General features: G+C 52.4%; 1 protein-coding gene across 1 annotated transcript in view; it reads left to right on the top strand.

The window, feature by feature from the left end:
- Nucleotides 1-8028: 8028 nt before the first annotated feature.
- TMEM95 (transmembrane protein 95) overlaps nucleotides 8029-25263 on the top strand; it is a 167720-nt gene continuing 150485 nt past the window's right edge. Inside the window, exon 1 of the mRNA XM_063950424.1 lies at nucleotides 8029-8135. The gene's annotated coding sequence lies outside the window, so the exon portion shown is untranslated. The remainder of the gene's footprint in view (nucleotides 8136-25263) is intronic.

Raw genomic sequence — 25263 nt, 5'->3', positions numbered from 1 at the left:
AGGCGCAATGAGGTAGCTGTGTGAGTAAGATTAGCGACCCTAGTGGCCGACACAAACACCTGGCCCATCTAGGAGTGGCACTGCAGTGTCACGCAGGATGTCCCTTCCAAAAAACCCTCCCCAAACAGCACATGACGCAAAGAAAAAAAGAGGCGCAATGAGGTAGCTGTGTGAGTAAGATTAGCGACCCTAGTGGCCGACACAAACACCGGGCCCATCTAGGAGTGGCACTGCAGTGTCACGCAGGATGTCCCTTCCAAAAAACCCTCCCCAAACAGCACATGATGCAAAGAAAAAAAGAGGCGCAATGAGGTAGCTGTGTGAGTAAGATTAGCGACCCTAGTGGCCGACACAAACACCGGGCCCATCTAGGAGTGGCACTGCAGTGTCACGCATGATGTCCCTTCCAAAAAACCCTCCCCAATCAGCACATGATGCAAAGAAAAAGAAAAGAAAAAAGAGGTGCAAGATGGAATTGTCCTTGGGCCCTCCCACCCACCCTTATGTTGTATAAACAAAACAGGACATGCACACTTTAACCAACCCATCATTTCAGTGACAGGGTCTGCCACACGACTGTGACTGATATGACGGGTTGGTTTGGACCCCCCCCCAAAAAAGAAGCAATTAATCTCTCCTTGCACAAACTGGCTCTACAGAGGCAAGATGTCCACCTCATCATCATCCTCCGATATATCACCGTGTACATCCCCCTCCTCACAGATTATCAATTCGTCCCCACTGGAATCCACCATCTCAGCTCCCTGTGTACTTTGTGGAGGCAATTGCTGCTGGTCAATGTCTCCGCGGAGGAATTGATTATAATTCATTTTAATGAACATCATCTTCTCCACATTTTCTGGATGTAACCTCGTACGCCGATTGCTGACAAGGTGAGCGGCGGCACTAAACACTCTTTCGGAGTACACACTTGTGGGAGGGCAACTTAGGTAGAATAAAGCCAGTTTGTGCAAGGGCCTCCAAATTGCCTCTTTTTCCTGCCAGTATAAGTACGGACTGTGTGACGTGCCTACTTGGATGCGGTCACTCATATAATCCTCCACCATTCTATCAATGTTGAGAGAATCATATGCAGTGACAGTAGACGACATGTCCGTAATCGTTGGCAGGTCCTTCAGTCCGGACCAGATGTCAGCATCAGCAGTCGCTCCAGACTGCCCTGCATCACCGCCAGCGGGTGGGCTCGGAATTCTGAGCCTTTTCCTCGCACCCCCAGTTGCGGGAGAATGTGAAGGAGGAGATGTTGACAGGTCGCGTTCCGCTTGACTTGACAATTTTGTCACCAGCAGGTCTTTCAACCCCAGCAGACCTGTGTCTGCCGGAAAGAGAGATCCAAGGTAGGCTTTAAATCTAGGATCGAGCACGGTGGCCAAAATGTAGTGCTCTGATTTCAACAGATTGACCACCCGTGAATCCTTGTTAAGCGAATTAAGGGCTCCATCCACAAGTCCCACATGCCTAGCGGAATCGCTCCGTGTTAGCTCCTCCTTCAATGTCTCCAGCTTCTTCTACAAAAGCCTGATGAGGGGAATGACCTGACTCAGGCTGGCAGTGTCTGAACTGACTTCACGTGTGGCAAGTTCAAAGGGCATCAGAACCTTGCACAACGTTGAAATCATTCTCCACTGCACTTGAGACAGGTGCATTCCATCTCCTATATCGTGCTCAATTGTATAGGCTTGAATGGCCTTTTGCTGCTCCTCCAACCTCTGAAGCATATAGAGGGTTGAATTCCACCTCGTTACCACTTCTTGCTTCAGATGATGGCAGGGCAGGTTCAGTAGTTTTTGGTGGTGCTCCAGTCTTCTGTACGTGGTGCCTGTACGCCGAAAGTGTCCCGCAATTTTTCTGGCCACCGACAGCATCTCTTGCACGCCCCTGTCGTTTTTTAAAAAATTCTGCACCACCAAATTCAAGGTATGTGCAAAACATGGGACGTGCTGGAATTTGCCCATATTTAATGCACACACAATATTGCTGGCGTTGTCCGATGCCACAAATCCACAGGAGAGTCCAATTGGGGTAAGCCATTCCGCGATGATCTTCCTCAGTTGCCGTAAGAGGTTTTCAGCTGTGTGCGTATTCTGGAAAGCGGTGATACAAAGCGTAGCCTGCCTAGGAAAGAGTTGGCGTTTGCGAGATGCAGCTACTGGTGCCGCCGCTGCTGTTCTTGCGGCGGGAGTCCATACATCTACCCAGTGGGCTGTCACAGTCATATAGTCCTGACCCTGCCCTGCTCCACTTGTCCACATGTCCGTGGTTAAGTGGACATTGGGTACAACTGCATTTTGTAGGACACTGGTGAGTCTTTTTCTGACGTCCGTGTACATTCTCGGTATCGCCTGCCTAGAGAAGTGGAACCTAGATGGTATTTGGTAACGGGGGCACACTGCCTCAATAAATTGTCTAGTTCCCTGTGAACTAACGGCGGATACCGGACGCACGTCTAACACCAACATAGTTGTCAAGGACTCAGTTATCCGCTTTGCAGCAGGATGACTGCTGTGATATTTCATCTTCCTCGCAAAGGACTGTTGAACAGTCAATTGCTTACTGGAAGTAGTACAAGTGGGCTTACGACTTCCCCTCTGGGATGACCATCGACTCCCAGCAGCAACAACAGCAGCGCCAGCAGCAGTAGGCGTTACACGCAAGGATGCATCGGAGGAATCCCAGGCAGGAGAGGACTCGTCAGAATTGCCAGTGACATGGCATGCAGGACTATTGGCATTCCTGGGGATGGAGGAAATTGACACTGAGGGAGTTGGTGGGGTGGTTTGCGTGAGCTTGGTTACAAGAGGAAGGGATTTACTGGTCAGTGGACTGCTTCCGCTGTCACCCAAAGTTTTTGAACTTGTCACTGACTTATTATGAATGCGCTGCAGGTGACGTATAAGGGAGGATGTTCCGAGGTGGTTAACGTCCTTACCCCTACTTATTACAGCTTGACAAAGGGAACACACGGCTTGACACCTGTTGTCCGCATTTCTGGTGAAATACCTCCACACCGAAGAGCTGATTTTTTTGGTATTTTCACCTGGCATGTCAACGGCCATATTCCTCCCACGGACAACAGGTGTCTCCCCGGGTGCCTGACTTAAACAAACCACCTCACCATCAGAATCCTCCTGGTCAATTTCCTCCCCAGCGCCAGCAACACCCATATCCTCCTCATCCTGGTGTACTTCAACACTGACATCTTCAATCTGACTATCAGGAACTGGACTGCGGGTGCTCCTTCCAGCACTTGCAGGGGGCATGCAAATAGTGGAAGGCGCATGCTCTTCACGTCCAGTGTTGGGAAGGTCAGGCATCGCAAACGACACAATTGGACTCTCCTTGTGGATTTGGGATTTCAAAGAACGCACAGTTCTTTGCGGTGCTTTTGCCAGCTTGAGTCTTTTCAGTTTTCTAGCGAGAGGCTGAGTGCTTCCATCCTCATGTGAAGCTGAACCACTAGCCATGAACATAGGCCAGGGCCTCAGCCGTTCCTTGCCACTCCGTGTGGTAAATGGCATATTGGCAAGTTTACGCTTCTCCTCCGACAATTTTATTTTAGGTTTTGGAGTCCTTTTTTTTCTGATATTTGGTGTTTTGGATTTGACATGCTCTGTACTATGACATTGGGCATCGGCCTTGGCAGACGACGTTGCTGGCATTTCATCGTCTCGGCCATGACTAGTGGCAGCAGCTTCAGCACGAGGTGGAAGTGGATCTTGATCTTTCCCTAATTTTGGAACCTCAACTTTTTTGTTCTCCATATTTTATAGGCAGAACTAAAAGGCACCTCAGGTAAACAATGGAGATGGATGGATTGGATAGTTTACTAGTATACAATTATGGACGGACTGCCACGGTTAGGTGGTATAAAAAACCCACGGTTAGGTGGTATATATTATAATAATAATACAATTATGGATGGACGGACTGCCTGCCGACTGCCGACACAGAGGTAGCCACAGCCGTGAACTACCGCACTGTACACTGGTTGATAAAGAGATAGTAGTATACTCGTAACAACTAGTATGACACTATGACGACGGTATAAAGAATGGAAAAAAAACCACGGTTAGGTGGTATATATTATAATAATAATACAATTATGGATGGACGGACTGCCTGCCGACTGCCGACACAGAGGTAGCCACAGCCGTGAACTACCGCACTGTACACTGGTTGATAAAGAGATAGTAGTATACTCGTAACAACTAGTATGACACTATGACGACGGTATAAAGAATGGAAAAAAAACCACGGTTAGGTGGTATATATTATAATAATAATACAATTATGGATGGACGGACTGCCTGCCGACTGCCGACACAGAGGTAGCCACAGCCGTGAACTACCGCACTGTACACTGGTTGATAAAGAGATAGTAGTATACTCGTAACAACTAGTATGACACTATGACGACGGTATAAAGAATGAAAAAAAAACCACGGTTAGGTGGTATATATTATAATAATAATACAATTATGGATGGACGGACTGCCTGCCGACTGCCGACACAGAGGTAGCCACAGCCGTGAACTACCGCACTGTACACTGGTTGATAAAGAGATAGTAGTATACTCGTAACAACTAGTATGACACTATGACGACGGTATAAAGAATGAAAAAAAAACCACGGTTAGGTGGTATATATTATAATAATAATACAATTATGGATGGACGGACTGCCTGCCGACTGCCGACACAGAGGTAGCCACAGCCGTGAACTACCGCACTGTACACTGGTTGATAAAGAGATAGTAGTATACTCGTAACAACTAGTATGACACTATGACGACGGTATAAAGAATGGAAAAAAAACCACGGTTAGGTGGTATATATTATAATAATAATACAATTATGGATGGACGGACTGCCTGCCGACTGCCGACACAGAGGTAGCCACAGCCGTGAACTACCGCACTGTACACTGGTTGATAAAGAGATAGTAGTATACTCGTAACAACTAGTATGACACTATGACGACGGTATAAAGAATGGAAAAAAAACCACGGTTAGGTGGTATATATTATAATAATAATACAATTATGGATGGACGGACTGCCTGCCGACTGCCGACACAGAGGTAGCCACAGCCGTGAACTACCGCACTGTACACTGGTTGATAAAGAGATAGTAGTATACTCGTAACAACTAGTATGACACTATGACGACGGTATAAAGAAAGAAAAAAAAATACCACGGTTAGGTGGTATATATTGTAATACAATTATGGATGGACGGACTGCCTGCCGAGTTCCGACTGCCGACACAGAGGTAGCCACAGCCGTGAACTACCGCACTGTACTGTGTCTGCTGCTAATATAGACTGGTTGATAAAGAGATAGTATACAACAATATACTACTATACTGGTGGTCAGGCACTGGTCACCACTAGTCACACTGGCAGTGGCACTCCTGCAGCAAAAGTGTGCACTGTTTAATTTTAAATTAATATAATATTATGTACTCCTGGGGGCTCCTGCTATAACAACCTGCAGTGCTCCCCAGTCTCCCCCACAATTATTATAAGCTTTGCCTTTTATACATTGATGTGCAGCACACTGGGCTGAGCTGAGTGCACACAGACTGAGTCACACTGTGTGACTGGCTGCTGCTGTGTATCGTTTTTTTTCAGGCAGAGAACGGATATAGCAGAGAACGGATATATTAAAATAAATAAAAGTTAACTAACAACAACTGCACTGGTCACTGTGGTAAACTCTGTCTGACTCTGCACAATCTCTCTCTCTCTTCTAATCTAATTTCTAATGGAGAGGACGCCAGCCACGTCCTCTCCCTATCAATCTCAATGCACGTGTGAAAATGGCGGCGACGCGCGGCTCCTTATATAGAATCCGAGTCTCGCGAGAATCCGACAGCGTCATGATGACGTTCGGGCGCGCTCGGGTTAACCGAGCAAGGCGGGAGGATCCGAGTCTGCTCGGACCCGTGAAAAAAACATGAAGTTCGTGCGGGTTCGGTTTCAGAGAAACCGAACCCGCTCATCTCTAGGTGGGGGGTGCTATCAGCGGCATCATTGATGTTCTGCGGGTGGTAGGGTGTTCTATCTTTCGCTCAGCATGTAGGACCTGGAGAAATCATTTCTGCTAATTACTCCTTTACTGCACATATGGGGCGGGAAGGAGAACACTAAACTGTAGAAGGGGACATTGTGCTGAATGAAGGGGCCCTGGAACATAGCTTCCAGGGTGGAAGGGGGTGTTTAATACGTAGGGGAGGGGTGGATAGTGGAGTGGGCTTAATATTCATAATTTTCCGGGGGTCAGGGCAGCTTGCTTTACTGCAGATATCTCCAGTTCCTGGAAATAGTTTTCTTAGCTTTAATGGCATAAAAAAATACTAGAGTGTCTCACCTGTCAGGAGGTTCTGGGGACTTGGGGATCAGAGTTCAGTAGCCAGAGCAATCCACGACAAATATCTAAAACTGCATATTAGGCGTGTGGAGTTGGAGCAGGGACCAGCTGCTGGAAGGCTGATATCTCTGGTTCTGGGCATAGTAGAGACAAGCTGCCAGTGTCCACTGAAAGGGGAGAGTCACAGCTTTTGGAGTATACCCTCAGAAATACTCTAAGTCAGCCAGAACCCGAGATATCTGGCTGGGAAGAACAATTAACAGGCTTGGATGGGGACCACTGCTTTGAAGTCGGATATCTCTGGTTCCCCTAGGACGATTTTCAAAAATCTGGTGCCCCTGGAAAGAGGGGACCCTCAGCTATCAGCCTAGGGCCCTTTTACTCCTGGGGCCCTTGGGCAAGAGCCCATTGAGCCCATACGAAAAGACGGCCCTGGTAGTACTCTGACACAGGGACAATACATCACCTGGACACACTCACACCGAGGGCAATGCTGGTATTTGTAGTACTCTGACACCGGGACAATACATTACCTGGGCAGACTCACACCGAGGGCAATGCTGGTATTTGTAGTACTCTGACACAGGGACAATACATCACCTGGGCACACTCACACCGAGGGCAATGCTGGTATTTGTAGTACTCTGACACCGGGACAATACATCACCTGGGCAGACTCACACCGAGGGCAATGCTGGTATTTGTAGTACTCTGACACAGGGACAATACATCACCTGGGCAGACTCACACCGAGGGCAATGCTGGTATTTGTAGTACTCTGACACCGGGACAATACATCACCTGGGCACACTCACACCGAGGGCAATGCTGGTATTTGTAGTACTCTGACACAGGGACAATACATCACCTGGGCAGACAGTGTGTGTGACATATAAACGCACACAGCGCAAGGCAATAGCCACATATGTAACACCGCAAATGAAGCGCACCCCAATCTCTCACCAGGGCCTCAGTCACCCCAATGCGCAGTGCCGCTGCTGGGCCTCATTCTTCAGGTGGAGGCAGCCAGGCCTTGTTACCATGTGAGACCGCAGGTCGCCCAGGGAGATGTCCAGCTGATGAATGAAGACGCACGTCCTACAGAAGAATACACACACATGATATCATCCACACAATGCACACACCAGTACACATTACACATAACAACACACAACATGGCCAGCAGGGCTGCATTTCGGGATAACCCTTCGCTGATCGTGTGCCAAGGAGCAGGACAGCATATCGGACCCCCGACCTCACAGCAGAGCGACTGACAGGAAGAGAGCTCTTGGGGCGAGTCAGGGCTGTTTTCAGGGCGTGTATCTGCCGTCGGCTCTTAGCACCGATGTTCCTTGTTACTGCGTATAGGCTGTGTAGGTGTGCGCAATTGTGAATGAGTTGCGGTCGCTCTGACGAGCGTCTATTTTCTAACTCAGCGTTGCGGTGGAGGGCAAAGGGTCACGCAGCAGCCTGAAGCGATGGCCCTGTCCTGACGTGATGGTGGAATACCCCGCCCAGGGATCCTGCACCCGCCCCTGCGGTCCCTCCTGCCGCCCTCTCTCCAGTAGCTCCGCCTCTACACCCGGAGGCTGAGTGCCGTGAGCCGGGAATGTGTATGCTGGGCTCTGATTGGAGGATCTCATCACATGCTCCTCTAAGGCTGGTGCCCAGGCTCACCGTTACCCCGGTTACCAGGAGCCGCTGCGCTGTGAGCGAGAGAGACGCTGGTATCACTGCGCTGAGGTGAGCAGGTCACTTACATTAGCTCCTGGCCGGGAACGCCATATGAGGGGAGATGGACCGAGCCATGGAGAGAAAGTAGCAGCCAATCAGCTCCTAACTGTCATTATTCTAACACATCCTGTGACGTGGCAGAAGCTGATTGGTCGGTACGTTATCTCCACCCACTTTATCTCTCTCCAAGCTTTGATGAATCTTCCCCAAAGTGGAGTAGTTGCCCATAGCAACCAATCAGATATTGTCTACGATGCAATAGGGAATGATAGCCAGAATGTGTTTGGTTGCTATGGACAACACCAGCACTTTAGTAACTACACCCCCCAGGCACGGTACATCTCCCCCTCGGTGTGAGTGAGAGGTGACGCCAGTCGCTCTGTATCGCGTCTCTGTATGTAATCTATATGGAGATGCCTATCGCCGCTTATGTACAAAGACGCAACATACTGTAGGTCACACCATCAGTCACACCATCAATATCACCATCGGTTGCACCATCAATATCACCATCGGTTGCACATCATACAGGACAGCACGAATGGTGTAGTGGATAGCATTACTGCCTCACAGCACTAAGGTCATGGTTTCAATCCCCACCATGGCCATAACTGTGTGGAGTTTGTATATTCTCCCCGTACTTGCGTGGGTTTCCTCTGGGTACTCCGGGTTCCTCCCACAATCCAAAAATATACTGGTAGGTTAATTGGCTTCAACAACAAAATTAACTCTAGTGTGTGTGTGTGTACATGTGATAGGGAATATAGAGTGTAAGCTCTGCGGGGCAGGGACTGATGTGAATGGCCAAATACTCTCTGTACAGCGCTGCGGAATATGTGTGCGCTATATAAATAACTGGTAATAATAATCATACCATCAGTGGCACCATTGGGGCCCTGAGAAAGTGTATGGTTGCTCAGAATGGGGGTCATTCCGAGTTGATCGCTAGCTGTCGTTGTTCGCTGCGCAGCGATCATTTAAAAAAATGGAAAAACTATGCATGCATTGCATATGGGGCGCAATGCGCATGCGCGACGTACGGGTACAAAGAGCATCGTTGTTTTGCACTGCTTCTAGCGACGATTCCATTCGCACAGCCGATCGCGAGGAGATTGACAAGAAGAGGGCGTATGTGGGTGTCATCTGACAGTTTTCTGGGAGTGTTTGGAAAAACGCAGGCGTGGCTGGACGTTTGCTGGGCGGGTGTGTGACGTTATTACCGAGTCACTCGTCGCAGCAATCATCGCACAGGATAAGTAACTACAGGGCTGGTCTTGTTTTGCACAAACTGTTTTTGCAGAGCTCGGCTGCACAGGCGTTCGCACTTCTGCAAAGCAAAAATACACTCCCCCGTGGGCGGCGGCATAGCGTTTGCACGGCTGCTAAAAGTAGCTAGCGAGCGATCAACTCGGAATGAGGGCCACTGTCTTCTGCAGCTTAGCCACTAGGGTCCGGATGAAAAAATCAGCCTTACTCTGGGGGTGCGTGAAAAAGGACGCCCTGAATTCCCCCCCTAGTGCTTCTATAAAAGTCACCGCAACCCGTTTCTTGTTCTGCAATTGAATACAAAATCCCGCAGCTGCAGGATATACTCCACGCTGCAGGAATTACTCCACGGCTGCAGGAAATACTCCACGCTGCAGGAATTACTCCGCGGCTGCAGGAAATACTCCACGCTGCAGGAATTACTCCACGCTGCAGGAATTACTCCGCGGCTGCAGGAAATACTCCACGCTGCAGGAATTACTCCGCGGCTGCAAGGAAATACTCCACGCTGCAGGAATTACTCCGCGGCTGCAGGAAATACTCCACGCTGCAGGAATTACCCCACGGCTGCAAGGAAATACTCCATGCTGCAGGAATTACCCCGCGGCTGCAAGGAAATACTCCACGCTGCAGGAATTACCCCGTGGCTGCAGGAAACACCCCACGCAACAGGAAACACCCCGCGGCTGCAGGAAATACTCCACGCTGCAGGAATTACCCCGCAGCTGCAGGAAATCCTCCACGCTGCAGGAATTACCCCGTGGCTGCAAGGAAATACTCCACGCTGCAGGAATTACCCCGTGCCACAGAGTTTTTTTTCCATTTCCTGCCCTCCATGTTTCTTTCTCCCCCTCTGTCTGCTCGCCCACAGGTAGGGGACAGGGTCAGCGGGTACCTGTGTGTGTGATAGGTGTGCTTAGTACATATGGCATGCCGCTGAGCTCCCTGTTGCTGTGAGGTGTGACGCTGTGTAATGTGCCTCACACCTCAGCACTGTGCACACGCTGGATACTGTATTATTAGATGAATAACAATCTCTCCGGCTTCCTGTCATTGTGCCGAGTAATGTGCTGGGGTGAGCGCTGTCCTGTCACATATCAGCCACTTCCAGGCAGCGCAGGGGAAATGATTCAGCCTTGTTATTACTGTATGCAGCGCCCTGCCCCCATACTACTGCCCCCACACTACTGCCCCCCATACTACTGCCCCCTCACACTACTGCCCCCATACTACTGCCCCCATACTACTGCCCCCTCACACTACTGCCCCCATACTACTGCCCCCTCACACTACTGCCCCTCACACTACTGCCCCCACACTACTGCCCCCCATACTACTGCCCCCTCACACTACTGCCCCTCACACTACTGCCCCCATACTACTGCCCCCTCACACTACTGCCCCTCACACTACTGCCCCCATACTACTGCCCCCACACACTACTGCCCCCCCATACTACTGCCCCCTCTTACTACTGCCCCCATACTACTGCCCCCACACTACTGCCCCCCATACTACTGCCCCCTCACACTACTGCCCCTCACACTACTGCCCCCATACTACTGCCCCCTCACACTACTGCCCCTCACACTACTGCCCCCATACTACTGCCCCCACACACTACTGCCCCCCATACTACTGCCCCCTCACACTACTGCCCCTCACACTACTGCCCCCCATACTACTGCCCCCTCACACTACTGCCCCTCACACTACTGCCCCCATACTACTGCCCCCACACTACTGCCCCTCACACTACTGCCCCCACACTACTGCCCCCACACTACTGCCCCTCACACTACTGCCCCCATACTACTGCCCCCTCACACTACTGCCCCCTAACACTACTGCCCCCATACTACTGCCCCCTCACACTACTGCCCCTCACACTACTGCCCCTCACACTACTGCCCCCATACTACTGCCCCCACACACTACTGCCCCCCATACTACTGCCCCCTCACACTACTGCCACCATTCTACTGCCCCCTCACACTACTGCCCCCATACTACTGCCCCCTCACACTACTGCCCCTCACACTACTGCCCCCATACCACTGCCCCCTCACACTACTGCCCCTCACACTACTGCCCCCATACTACTGCCCCCACACACTACTGCCCCCCATACTACCCTCACACTACTGCCCCTCACACTACTGCCCCCATACTACTGCCCCTCACACTACTGCCCCCCATACTACTGCCCCCTCACACTACTGCCTCTCACACTACTGCCCCCCATACTACTGCCCCCTCACACTACTGCCCCCTCACACTACTGCCCCCCATACTACTGCCCCTCACACTACTGCCCCCATACTACTGCCTCCTCACACTACTGCCCCCATACTACCCTCACACTACTGCCCCTCACACTACTGCCCCCATACTACTGCCCCCACACTACTGCCCACATACTACTGCCCCCTCACACTACTGCCTCTCACACTACTGCCCCCCATACTACTGCCCCTCACACTACTGCCCCCATACTACTGCCCCCATACTACTGCTCCCTCACACTACTGCCCCCATACTACTGCCCCCTCACACTACTGCCTCTCACACTACTGCCCCCCATATTACTGCCCCCTCACACTATTGCCCACATACTACTGTTCCCACACACTACTGCACCCATACTACTGCCCCCTCACACTACTGCCCCCATACTACTGCCCCCTCACACTACTGCCCCCTCACACTACTGCCCCCCATACTACTGCCCCGTCACACTACTGCCCCCTCACACTACTGCCCCATCACACTACTGCCCCTCACACTACTGCCCCCATACTACTGCCCCCTCACACTACTGCTCCCATACTACTGCCCCCACACTACTGCCACCCATACTACTGCCCCCACACTACTGCCCCCATACTACTGCCCCCACACTACTGCCCCCCATACTACTGCCCCCTCACACTACTGCCCCATCACACTACTGCCCCCATACTAATGCCCCCACACACTACTGCCCCATCACACTACTGCCCCCTCACACTACTGCCCCTCACACTACTGCCCCCATACTACTGCCCCCTCACACTACTGCCCCATCACACTATTGCCCCTACACTACTGCCCCCCATACTACTGCCCCCCATACTACTGCCCCCTCACACTACTGCCCCATCACATTACTGCCCCCATACTTCTGCCCCCTCACACTACTGCTCCCATACTACTGCCCCCACACTACTGCCACCCATACTACTGCCCCCACACTACTGCCCCCATACTACTGCCCCCTCACACTACTGCCCCATCACACTACTGCCCCCATTCTACTGTCTCTCGCACTACTGCCCCCACACTACTGCCCCCTAACACTACTGCCCCCTAACACTACTGCCCCCTCACACTACTGCTCCCATACCACTGCCCCCTCACACTACTGCCCACACACTACTGCCCCCACACTACTGCCTCCATACTACTGCCCCCTCACACTACTGCCCCCATACTACTGCCCCCTCACACTACTGCCCCCACCCTCACACTACTGCCACCATTCTACTGACCCATACTACTGCCCCCTCACACTACTGCCCCCATACTACTGCCCCCTCACACTACTGCCCCCATACTACTTCCCCCTCACACTACTGCCCCCTCACACTACCGCCCCCCATACTACTTCCCCCTCACATTACTGCCCCCTCACACTACTGCCCCCTCATACTACCGCCCCAATACTACTGCCCCTTCACACTACTGCCCCCATACTTCTGCCCCCTCACACTTCTGCCCCCCATACTACTGCCCCCTCACACTACTGCCCCCTCACACTACTACCCCCCATACTACTGCCCGCTCACAATACTGCCCCCCACACTACTGCCCCCTCACAATACTGCCCCCCATACTACTTCCCCCTCTTACTACTGCCCCCATACTACTGCCCCCTCACACTACTGCTCCCCACACTACTGCCCCCTCACACTACTGCCCCCCATACTACTGCCCCCATACTACTGCCCCCATACTACTGCCCCCTCACACTACTGCCCCATACTACTGCCCCCTCACACTACTGCCCCCATATTACTGCCCCCTCACACTACTCACCCCCATACTACTGCCCGCTCACAATACTGCCCCCCATACTACTGCCCCCTCACAATACTGCCCCCAATACTACTTCCCCCTCTTACTACTGCCCCCATACTACTGCCCCCTCACACTACTGCCCCCCATACTACTGCCCCCTCACACTACTGCCCCCCATACTACTGCCCCCTCACAATACTGCCCCCCATACTACTGCCCCCTCACACTACTGCCCCCAATACTACTGCCCCCATACTACTGCCCCCTCACACTACTGCCCCCTCACACTACTGCCCCCCATACTACTGCCCCCTCACACTACTGCCCCCCATACTACTGCCCCCTCACACTACTGCCCCCCATACTACTGCCCCCTCACACTACTGTCCCCCATACTACTGCCCCCTCACACTACTGCCCCATACTACTGCCCCCTCACACTACTGTCCCCCCATACTACTGCCCTCATACTACTGCCCCCTCACACTACTGCCCCCCATACTACTGCCGCCTCACACTACTGCCCCATACCACTGCCCCCTCACACTACTGCCCCCAATACTACTGCCCCCTAACACTACTGCCCCCCATACTACTGACCCCTCACACAACTGCCCCCCATACTACTGCCCCCTCACACTACTGCCCCCCATACTACTGCCCCCTCACACTACTGCCCCCAATACTACTGCCCCTAACACTACTGCCCCCCATACTACTGACCCCTCACACAACTGCCCCCTATACTACTGCCCCCTCACACTACTGCCCCCCATACTACTGCCACCTCACACTACTGCCCCCCCATACTACTGCCCCCATACTACTGCCCCCTCACACTACTGCCCCCCCATACTACTGCCCCCATACTACTGCCCCCTCACACTACTGTCCCCCATACTACTGCCCCCTCACACTACTGCCCCATACTACTGCCCCTCACACTGCTGCCCTTCACACTACACTCACACTACTACCCCCTCACACTACTGCCATTATTCTACTGCCTCTCACACTACTGCCCCCACGCTACTGCCCCATACTACTGCACCTTCACATTACTGCCCCCCATACTACTGCCCCCTCACAATACTGCCCCCATACTACTGCCCCCTCACACTACTGCCCCCCATACTATTGCCACCTCACACTACTGCCCCCATACTACTGCCCCCTCACACTACTGCCCCCCATACTACTGCCTCCTCACACTACTGCCCCCATACTACTGCCCACTCACACTACTGCCCCTCACACTACTGCCCCCTCACACTACTGCAACCATTCTACTGCCTCTCACACTACTGCCCCCACACTACTGCCCCCTCACACTACTGCCCCACATAATGCTGCTCCCTCACACTACGGCCCCCCATACTACTGCCCCCTCACAATACTGCCCCCCATACTACTGCCCCCTCACACTACTGCCCCCAATACTACTGCCCCCTCACACTACTGCCCCCTCACAATACTGCCCCCAATACTACTGCCCCCTCACACTACTGCTCCCATACTACTGCCCCCCATACTACTGCCCCTCACACTACTGCTCCCCATACTACTGCCCCCCATACTACTGCTTCCCATACTACTGCCCCCCATATTACTGCCCCTCACACTACTGCTCCCCATACTTCTGCCCAGGGGTTAAAGTGAGCCGGAACGGGCCGGAACTGCGTTCCGTCAGTTCCACCAGGAGACGGAACGCAGTTCCGCCTCCCCCGGCTCACCTAACCCGATGTCCCGGGCGGCGCTGCAGGGAGATGCCGGGCGCCCGCTGAGATCGCGTTACCAGCGGGCGCCCGTCTCCCTCTCCGCAGCGGCAGCCGTAGGCAGGAGCTCAGTACTGAGCTCCGGCTTCCGGCTCTGTCAGTGCGCGCTATGGGAGAGACGTCATGACGTCTCTCTCATAGTGCAGAGGAGCGGGCGGCGAGAGAGGACTGCGGCGGGAGCGGGGCTAGGTAAGTATAGTTCTTCCCCCCCTCCCTCTCTCCCTCTCCCTCCTATATGTGTACCACAGGCGTTTCTACTGGGGGCCTTTACTACTGGGGCAAACTACTGGGGGGCTCTAGTACTGGGGGCAAACTACTGGGGGGCTTTACTGCTGGGGCAAACTACAAGGGGCAAACTACTGGGGGGCTCTAGTACTGGGGGCAAACTACAGAGGGGCAAACTACTGGGGGGCTCTAGTACTGGGGGCAAACTACTGGGGGCCTTTACTACTGGGGCAAACTACAGAGGGGCAAACTACTGGGGGGCTCTAGTACTGGGGGCAAACTACTGGGGGCCTTTACTACTGGGGCAAACTACAGAGGGGCAAACTACTGGGGGGCTCTAGTACTGGGGGCAAACTACTGGGGGGCTTTACTGCTTGGGCAAACTACAAGGGGCAAACTACTGGGGGCATTACTACAAGGGGGCAAGCTACAAAGGGGCAAACTACTGGCAGCATTACTACTGGGGGCTAAACTACAAGGGGGCATAATTACAGGAGCTAAACTACTGGGGGTATAACTACAAGGGGGCAAACTACTGGCAGCATTACTACTGGGGGCTAAACTACATGGGGGCTAAACTACAGGGGCTAAACAACTGGGGGCACAACTGCAGGGGGCATTACCACTGGGGGCTAAACTACATGGGGCAAACTACATGAGGGCAAAACTACTGGGGGCATTACCACTCAGAGGCTAAACTAGAGGGGGGGGGAGTAAATTGCTGGGGTCATAACTGCAGGGGCATTACCAGTATGGGCATGACTACTGGGGCTAAACTACAGGGGCTAAACGACTAGGGGCAATACTACACAGGGGCATTACCATTAAGGGCATTACTGATGGGGTGCACAGCTAATGAGGGCATTGTAAAGGGGGCACTTCATAAGGGGCACTACTGTTGGGGGCATTGCATAAGGGGCACTACTACTGTGGGCATTGTATAAGGGGTGCTACTGCTGGGGGCATTACTGTATGGGCCGACAAAGAAGCTGCGTTCCCGGTCCGCCCTCCATCGCTCCGCCCCTACCATCGCCGCCGCACTGGAAGCCCAGGTTCCAGACTCCCAGCTGCAGCGGATCTGGGACCAGGCCGGCTTTATTATCCCTGCCGCTGCATCGAGCTTCTGTGACCGCGGCGCTACTAGTTCAAATCTGTCGCTGATTGGCTGCCGGTCCGCAGCAGTTTTGAAATATTAGCGCCGTGATCACAGGAGCTCGATGCGGCGGCAGGGATAATAAAGCCAGCCTGGTTCCAGATCCACTGCAGCCGCCCTCAGCCTCTTCTGCCGCCCCGCCCTCGGACCTCTGCGCACCCACAGCCTCCTCCTCCGCACTATCTCCGAGGCCCACAGCCTCCTCCACGTCACGCCTACCACAGCCTACTCATCCACAGCACCGCAGACCACCGCCGCTGCTAAACAGGTAATCTAACCTGCTGCCTTTCTCTCTCCCTAGTCCCTACTGTATTCCCCTGCTGTCACTTTCCATGTCCCTGCTGTCACTTTCCATGTCCCTGCTGTCACTCTCCATGCCCCTGCTGTCACTCTCCCTGTCACTCTGTCACTCTATAATGTGAATTTCGGCTCATTCTCTGTGCTATAATGTGAATTTCGGCTCATACTGTGTGGTGTAATGTGAATTTCGGCTCATACTGTGTGGTGTAATGTGAACTTCGGCTCATACCGTGTGCTATAATGTGAATTTCGGCTCATACTGTGTGGTGTAATGTGAATTTCGGCTCATACTGTGTGGTGTAATGTGAATTTCGGCTCATACCGTGTGGTGTAATGTGAATTTGGCTCATACTGTGTGGTGTAATGTGAATTTGGCTCATACTGTGTGGTGTAATATGAATGTGGTTCATACTGTGTGGTATAAATGTGAATTTCGGCTCATACTGTGAGCTATAATGTGAAAGGGGTCCTACTATTGTGGTGCATAATGTGTATAAGGGGTATATGGTGTGGTAAACTACACTGAAGGGCACGCCCCCTTTTGCGTGGCCACGCCCCCTTGTCAGGAGTGTGCGCGCCTTCGGCGCGCACATAATTGCACCCTTCACTTTTCCATACCCCCACTTCAAAATTTCCACTTGGGTACTACTACTGTGGGCATTATTACTATTGTGTGACCACGCCCCTTTCTTTTTGAGACCACAACCCCTTTTTGCTGCGCGCGCCTACGGCGCGCGCAATACCTTTATTTCATGGGCGCCGTGGGGAGGGGGGTGAGTTCCACCACCTCTCTAGGACCACTTTAAGCACTGCTTCTGCCCCCCATACTACTGCCCCTCACACTACTGCTCCCCATACTACTGCCCCCCATACTACTGCCCCTCATACTACTGCTACCCATACTACTGTCTCCCCATATTACTGTCCCTCAAACTACTGCTCCCCATACTACTGCCCCCCATACTACTGCCCTCTCACAATACTGCCCCCCATACTACTGCCCCCTCACACTACTGCCCTCAATACTACTGCCCCTCACACTACTGCCCCCTCACAATACTGCCCCCCATACTACTGCCCCCTCACACTACTGCTCCCATACTACTGCCCACCATACTACTGCCCCTCACACTACTGCTCCCCATACTACTGCCCCCCATACTACTGCACCCCATACTACTGCCCCCCATATTACTGCCCCTCACACTACTGCTCCCCATACTACTGCCCCCCATACTACTGCCCCTCACACTACTGCTCCCCATACTATTGCCCCCCATACTACTGCACCCCATACTACTGCTCCCCATACTACTGCTCCCCATACTACTGTCCCCCCATATTACTGTCCCTCAAACTACTGCTCCCCATACTACTGCCCCCCATACTACTGCCCCTCACACTACTGCCCCCTCACACTACTGCCACCATTCTACTGCCCCCTCACACTACTGCCCCCGCACTACCCTCACACTACTGCCCCCATACTACTGCCCCATACTACCCTCACACTACTGCACCTCATACTACTGCCCCTATACTATCCTCACACTACTGCCTTCATAATACTGCCCCGTCACACTACTGCCCCCATACTACTGCCCCCTCACACTACTGCCACCATTCTACTGCCACTCACACTACTGCCCCCCATACTACTGCCCCCTCACACTACTGCCACCATTCTACTGCCTCTCACACTACTGCCGCCATTCTCCTGCCCACCATACTACTGCCCCTCACACTACTGCCCCCCATACTACAGCCCCCCATACTACTGCCCCTCACACTACTGCTCCCCATACTACTGCCCCCCATACTACTGCCCCCCCATATTACTGCCCCTCACACTACTGCTCCCCATACTACTGCCCCCATACTACTGCCCCTCACACTACTGCTCCCCATACTACTGCCCCCCATACTACTGCTCCCCATACTACTGCCCCCCATATTACTGCCACTCACACTACTGCTCCCCATACTACTGCCCCCCGTACTACTGCCCCTCACACTACTGCTCCCCATACTACTGCCCCTCATACTACTGCTACCCATACTACTGTCCCCCCATATTACTGTCCCTCAAACTACTGCTCCCCATACTACTGCCCCCCATACTACTGCCCTCTCACAATACTGCCCCCCATACTACTGCCCCCAATACTACTGCCCCTCACACTACTGCCCCCTCACAATACTGCCCCCCATACTACTGCCCCCTCACACTATTGCTCCCATACTACTGCCCCTCACACTACTGCTCCCATACTACTGCCCCCCATACTACTGCACCCCATACTACTGCCCCTCACACTACTGCTCCCCATACTACTGTCCCCCATACTACTGCCCCTCACACTACTGCTCCCCATACTATTGCCCCCCATACTACTGCCCCCCATACTACTGCTCCCCATACTACTGCTCCCCATACTACTGTCCCCCCATATTACTGTCCCTCAAAATACTGCTCCCCATACTACTGCCCCCCATACTACTGCCCCTCACACTACTGCCCCCTCACACTACTGCCACCATTCTACTGCCCCCTCACACTACTGCCCCCGCACTACCCTCACACTACTGCCCCCATACTACTGCCCCATACTACCCTCACACTACTGCCCCTCATACTACTGCCCCCATACTATCCTCACACTACTGCCTTCATACTACTGCCCCGTCACACTACTGCCCCCTCACACTACTGCCACCATTCTACTGCCACTCACACTACTGCCCCCTCACACTACTGCCCCCACACTACCCTCACACTATTGCCCCCATTCTACTGCCCCATACTACCCTCACACTACTGCCCCTCATACTACTGCCCCCCATACTACTGCCCCCATACTATACTCACACTACAGCCCCCATACTACTGCCCCCTCACACTACTGCCCCCATACTACTGCTTGGTGGCATGACTGGTTCTCGTGTGGGCGGAAACCCTCTTGGTGAGCGGATACGTGCGGCGCAGGAGGTGGCTGTGGTAGGTTGGTGTCACAGCCGTAGAGGGAGGGGCCTGGCGAGATGGGTAGTGGTACTGGTGGCAGCTTCCGCTGTGCCCTGTGTCACGTATTATGGCGCTTCTGTCGCCCCCTTTTTGTTTAAAATAAATGGTGACACATTTTGGCCGCCTCCAGGCCCCTGCGTGTGTATCTGCTAGCTGCTGCCTGGCCCCACATGCTTGGCTGCTGGCCCCAGAGGAGTAGGGGCATGGGGGGGCCTTTGGCTATGTGTTCTGATCATTTCGTCGCATGGAGTGCCGCACCCGCTGTTGGCTATATATATATATATATATATATATATATTCCAGAGTAACATGCCTCATTTCTGTGGAATCCTAGGCCTGGAACCACATCCTCCTGACACTGCCCCATATATGTGAGCAATGCAGAGTCATCATCTGTGGTCTCGCTCCACCTTCCTGCAGAACACGATGGTCCGCGCTCTGCTCCCACACACGCTGCTCTATCACTATTCCCAGCACAGGGCGGTCACTCCTATGTGGGAAAGTATTAGGGGGGTGCGCCCGGCCTTTTTTCGGCTTTTGTGTTTTGGTTTTGGATCTGTATTCTCCTTCGTGTTTTGGACCTGGATTGGTTTTGCCAAGAGACCGCCCATGCAGGTTTTAGTTTTGGGTTTGTATTTTTTTTTTTTTTTTTTTGAGAAAAATCATGAAAACAGTTAAAATCGCTTCCCGATTACAACCTATACTCTCCAACCTCATCCACTCCTGCCCAGACGGGATTTATGTGCAAAAGACACTCTGTGCGTAATATTAGAACACTTCTAGCTGCTATGACAGCGACACACCATGCTGATCTTGTGGACAACGCGGTGGTGAGTTGCGATGCCGATGAGGCATTTGAACGCGTCTCCTGGGCAGGGCCGGCTCCAGGCATGTTCCAATAGAGCGGCCGCGCAGGGCGCCACCCTTAATGGGCGCCGCATGCTTGCGCCGCCATATTGGAACCTGGCTGGAGCACCTGTGACTGCAGCACACAGCGATCCGTCCCTTTATCCATTCCCGGCCCGCCCGCCTCCTAATAGTGGTAGTATAGTAGTAGCCTCGAGTAGCAGAGGACGGCCGCGGCTGACTGTGTGTGGTGTGTGCGTGCCGCCCTGCTGCCCCGTACCGATGACTCGTCATCATGAGGTGGGAGTGCTGCCTGTGGGCGGGTCGCGGACTGAATGTAAACTACACAGTAACACAGGCTGTCCGCGCTGACGCTATACGGCGGCAGCGGCTCCGGCGTCTGACGTCAGACGCCGGGCGCCGCCGCACAGCGCACATAGCCGAATCGATCATCAGACCTTACAGCTTAGTCTCTGCCTCTGCCGTCTGCGGACCGCCCACAGACCACAGTACTCCCCCTCAGAGATGAGTCATCGGCACAGGCAGCCACTGATAGCCTGGAGGCGGGACGCTGCTGCAGACTGCCTGGCCGCCGCCTTCCCTTCCTCCTGCTGCAGCTGCTTAACACGTGAGTCACACAGAGACCAGTCCAGACCAGTTCTGCTTAGTCACAGCCACCCACAGTGTGGGGGCATATCTGTCACTGTGGGGGCATTTATATATCTGGCACTGTGGGGGCATTTATATATCTGGCACTGTGGGGGCATATCTGCACTGTGGGGGTATATCTGCACTGTGGGGGCATTAATGTATCTGGCACTGTGGGGGCATATCTGCACTGTGGGGGCATTTTATGTATCTGGCACTGTGGGGGCATTTATATATCTGGCACTGTGGGGGCATATCTGCACTGTGGGGGTATATCTGCACTGTGGGGGCATTAATGTATCTGGCACTGTGGGGGCATATCTGCACTGTGGGGGCATTTATGTATCTGGCACTGAGGGGGCATATCTGCACTGTGGGGGCATTTATATATCTGGCACTGTGGGGGCATTTATATATCTGGCACTGTGGGGGCATATCTGCACTGTGGGGGTATATCTGCACTGTGGGGGCATTAATGTATCTGGCACTGTGGGGGCATATCTGCACTGTGGGGGCATTTTATGTATCTGGCACTGTGGGGGCATTTATATATCTGGCACTGTGGGGGCATATCTGCACTGTGGGGGTATATCTGCACTGTGGGGGCATTAATGTATCTGGCACTGTGGGGGCATATCTGCACTGTGGGGGCATTTATGTATCTGGCACTGAGGGGGCATATCTGCACTGTGGGGGCATTTATATATCTGGCACTGTGGGGGCATTTATATATCTGGCACTGTGGGGGCATATCTGCACTGTGGGGGTATATCTGCACTGTGGGGGCATTAATGTATCTGGCACTGTGGGGGCATATCTGCACTGTGGGGGCATTAATGTATCTGGCACTGTGGGGGCATATCTGTCACTGTGGGGGCATTTATATATCTGGCACTGTGGGGGCATTTATATATCTGGCACTGTGGGGGCATATCTGCACTGTGGGGGTATATCTGCACTGTGGGGGCATTAATGTATCTGGCACTGTGGGGGCATATCTGCACTGTGGGGGCATTTATGTATCTGGCACTGAGGGGGCATATCTGCACTGTGGGGGCATTAATGTATCTGGCACTGTGGGGGCATATCTGCACTGTGGGGGCATTAATGTATCTGGCACTGTGGGGGCATATCTGCACTGTGGGGGCATTTTATGTATCTGGCACTGTGGGGGCATTTATGTATCTGGCACTGTGGGGGTATATCTGCACTGTGGGGGCATTGATGTATCTGGCACTGTGGGGGCATATCTGCACTGTGGGGGCATTTATGTATCTGGCGCTGTGGGGGTATATCTGCACTGTGGGGGCATTAATGTATCTGGCACTGTGGGGGCATATCTGGCACTGTGTGGCCATTTATGTAGCTGGCACTGCTGGGGGGGGCATGTCGCGTGTAGCTGGCACTGCTGGGGGGGGCATGTCGCGTGTAGCTGGCACTGCTGGGGGGCATGTCACGTGTAGCTGGCACTGCTGGGGAGCATGTCATGTAGTGTTCCCGCTAGGCGTCTGTGGCTAGGCAATGTGTCTCAGTGCTCTCCCTGGTGCAATGTGTCTCAGTGCTGTGCCTGGCGCAAAGTGTATAGGAGGTTCTACCTGGTGCAGTGTGTATTAGCTGCACTACTGTGTGGTGTAATGCAAATTGCCACTATTATGTGGCCACGTACCTTCCCCACGAAGTAACTCCCCTTAATTTTTGCTGCGCGCCTTCGGCGCGCACTGTCCATGCTTTGACGTATGGGTATGGGAACAACAAGCAGTATGTACATCATTTTGCCCTCCTAACTTAAAAATGTGCCCTCCCTGTGATCAGCACCATGCCCTAAAAAGTGAACACTATCGTGTGTAGCTGGCACTGCTGGGGGGCATGTCATGTGTAGCTGGTACTGCTGGGGGCATGTCATGTCTATCTGGCACTGCACATTATGTGTATCTGGCACTATACTGGAGACATTGTGTGTAAGGAACACTACTGTGGCTATGTGTAAGGCTGCTAATTGTGTGAAAATATGTTTATAGTTTGATGATATGAAGTTACGAGGCCACGCCCACTTTTCCAGAGGCCACACCCACTTTTCCGGGAGCGCGCGCGCCTTCGGCGCGCGCATGGGGGGGGTAGGGGGGGGCGCTTTTACATTTTCTCGCTCAGGGTGCTAGTAGGCCTGGAGCCGGCCCTGCTCCTGGGCACACCTTTCCCGAATTGTCCAGGTACAGGGCTTTGGTACCCCCTTCCTACAAGTGTTTTCCACCCTTTACAATAATCCCACAGCCTTTTTAACTGTCAATTCTTTTATTGAGACATCATGGATTGTTATTACAGAAATAGTATGGATACAATAACATTTGTAATTAAAAAGATCATAATTGAATAGTGTACAATATATTCTCATATTGTCATAATAAAAATACAATAGATGATATATAGCATAAGATCATTCAGTAAAGTCACTCGTATTGTAGTTGTTAATACAAAAAGCCTTGAGGGGAGCCGCCAAAAACCTCCAGCCCTCAATCCAACGATATAGGCTGATCTTGTGCTGCCAATCTAGTCAGGTACCACGTTGTGTTCTTTAAACTATTATGAATTTGTAATTGTGTGGCGAGGGGTAGACTGGAAATATAAGAATCCCATAGAGTGAAAAAACAACCCACTTCTTTATAGTGATAAGCGGATTCGGTTTCCGAGAAACCGAACCCCCCCGTACTTCAGCCTTTGTACACGGGTCCGAGCCATACTCGGATTCTCCCGTATGGCTCGGAAAACCCGAGCGCACCCGAACGTCATCATCCCGCTGTCGGATTCTCGCAAGATTCGGATTCTATATAAGCCGCCGCGCGTCGCCGCCATTTTCACACGTGCATTGAGATTGATAGGGAGAGGACGTGGCTGGCGTCCTCTCCGTACACTACTAATACGAGACAGTTGATCTGAGACTGAGAGACTGATTGCTTGTTTAAATTTAGTTTACTATAATTGTGGGGAGGATTGGGGAGCAGCTGTTAGGAGGAGTACAGTGCAGAGTTTTGCTAATAGTGACCACCAGTTTTTTATCCGTTCTCTGCCTGAAAAAAACGCTCCATACCATATCTGTGCTACTGCTCAGTGTGCTGCATGATATATCTGTGCTGAGTGCTCACACTGCTTAATTGTGGGGACTGGGGAGCAGCTTTAGCAGGAGTACAGTGCACAGTTTTGCAGTGACCACCAGTATACGTTTGTCTGCCTGAAAAACACTCCTGTGGTGGCTTTTTTTTATACTAGTTTAGCAGTCTGCTGACAGTGTCCACCAGGTCCATTATACTATATATAGCAGTACGGTAGGCCACTGCTGTACCTACCTCTGTGTCGTCACTCGTCATCCATTAAGTATACTATCCATCCATCTACATTGTATACCTGTGGTGCCTTTTTTTTAGACTAGTTTAGCAGTTTGCTGACAGTGTCCACCAGGTTCATTATACTGTATATAGCAGTACGGTAGGCCACTGCTGTACCTACCTCTGTGTCGTCACTCGTCATCCATAAGTATACTATCCATCCATCTACATTGTATACCTGTGGTGGCTTTTTTTTTATACTAGTTTAGCAGTTTGCTGACAGTGTCCACCAGGTCCATTTATTATACTGTATATAGCAGTACGGTAGGCCACTGCTGTACCTACCTCTGTGTCGTCACTAGTCATCCATTAATAAGTATACTATCCATCCATCTACATTGTATACCTGTGGTGGCTTTTTTTCTTTATACTAGTTTAGCAGTTTGCTGACAGTGTCCACCAGGTCCATTTATTATACTGTATATAGCAGTACGGTAGGCCACTGCTGTACCTACCTCTGTGTCGT

Source organism: Pseudophryne corroboree (assembly GCF_028390025.1).
Source record: "Pseudophryne corroboree isolate aPseCor3 chromosome 6 unlocalized genomic scaffold, aPseCor3.hap2 SUPER_6_unloc_1, whole genome shotgun sequence".
NCBI lineage: Eukaryota > Metazoa > Chordata > Amphibia > Anura > Myobatrachidae > Pseudophryne > Pseudophryne corroboree.
The sequence above is the reverse complement of the archived record's forward strand: the minus strand, read 5'-3'. Positions and strand labels throughout refer to the sequence as shown.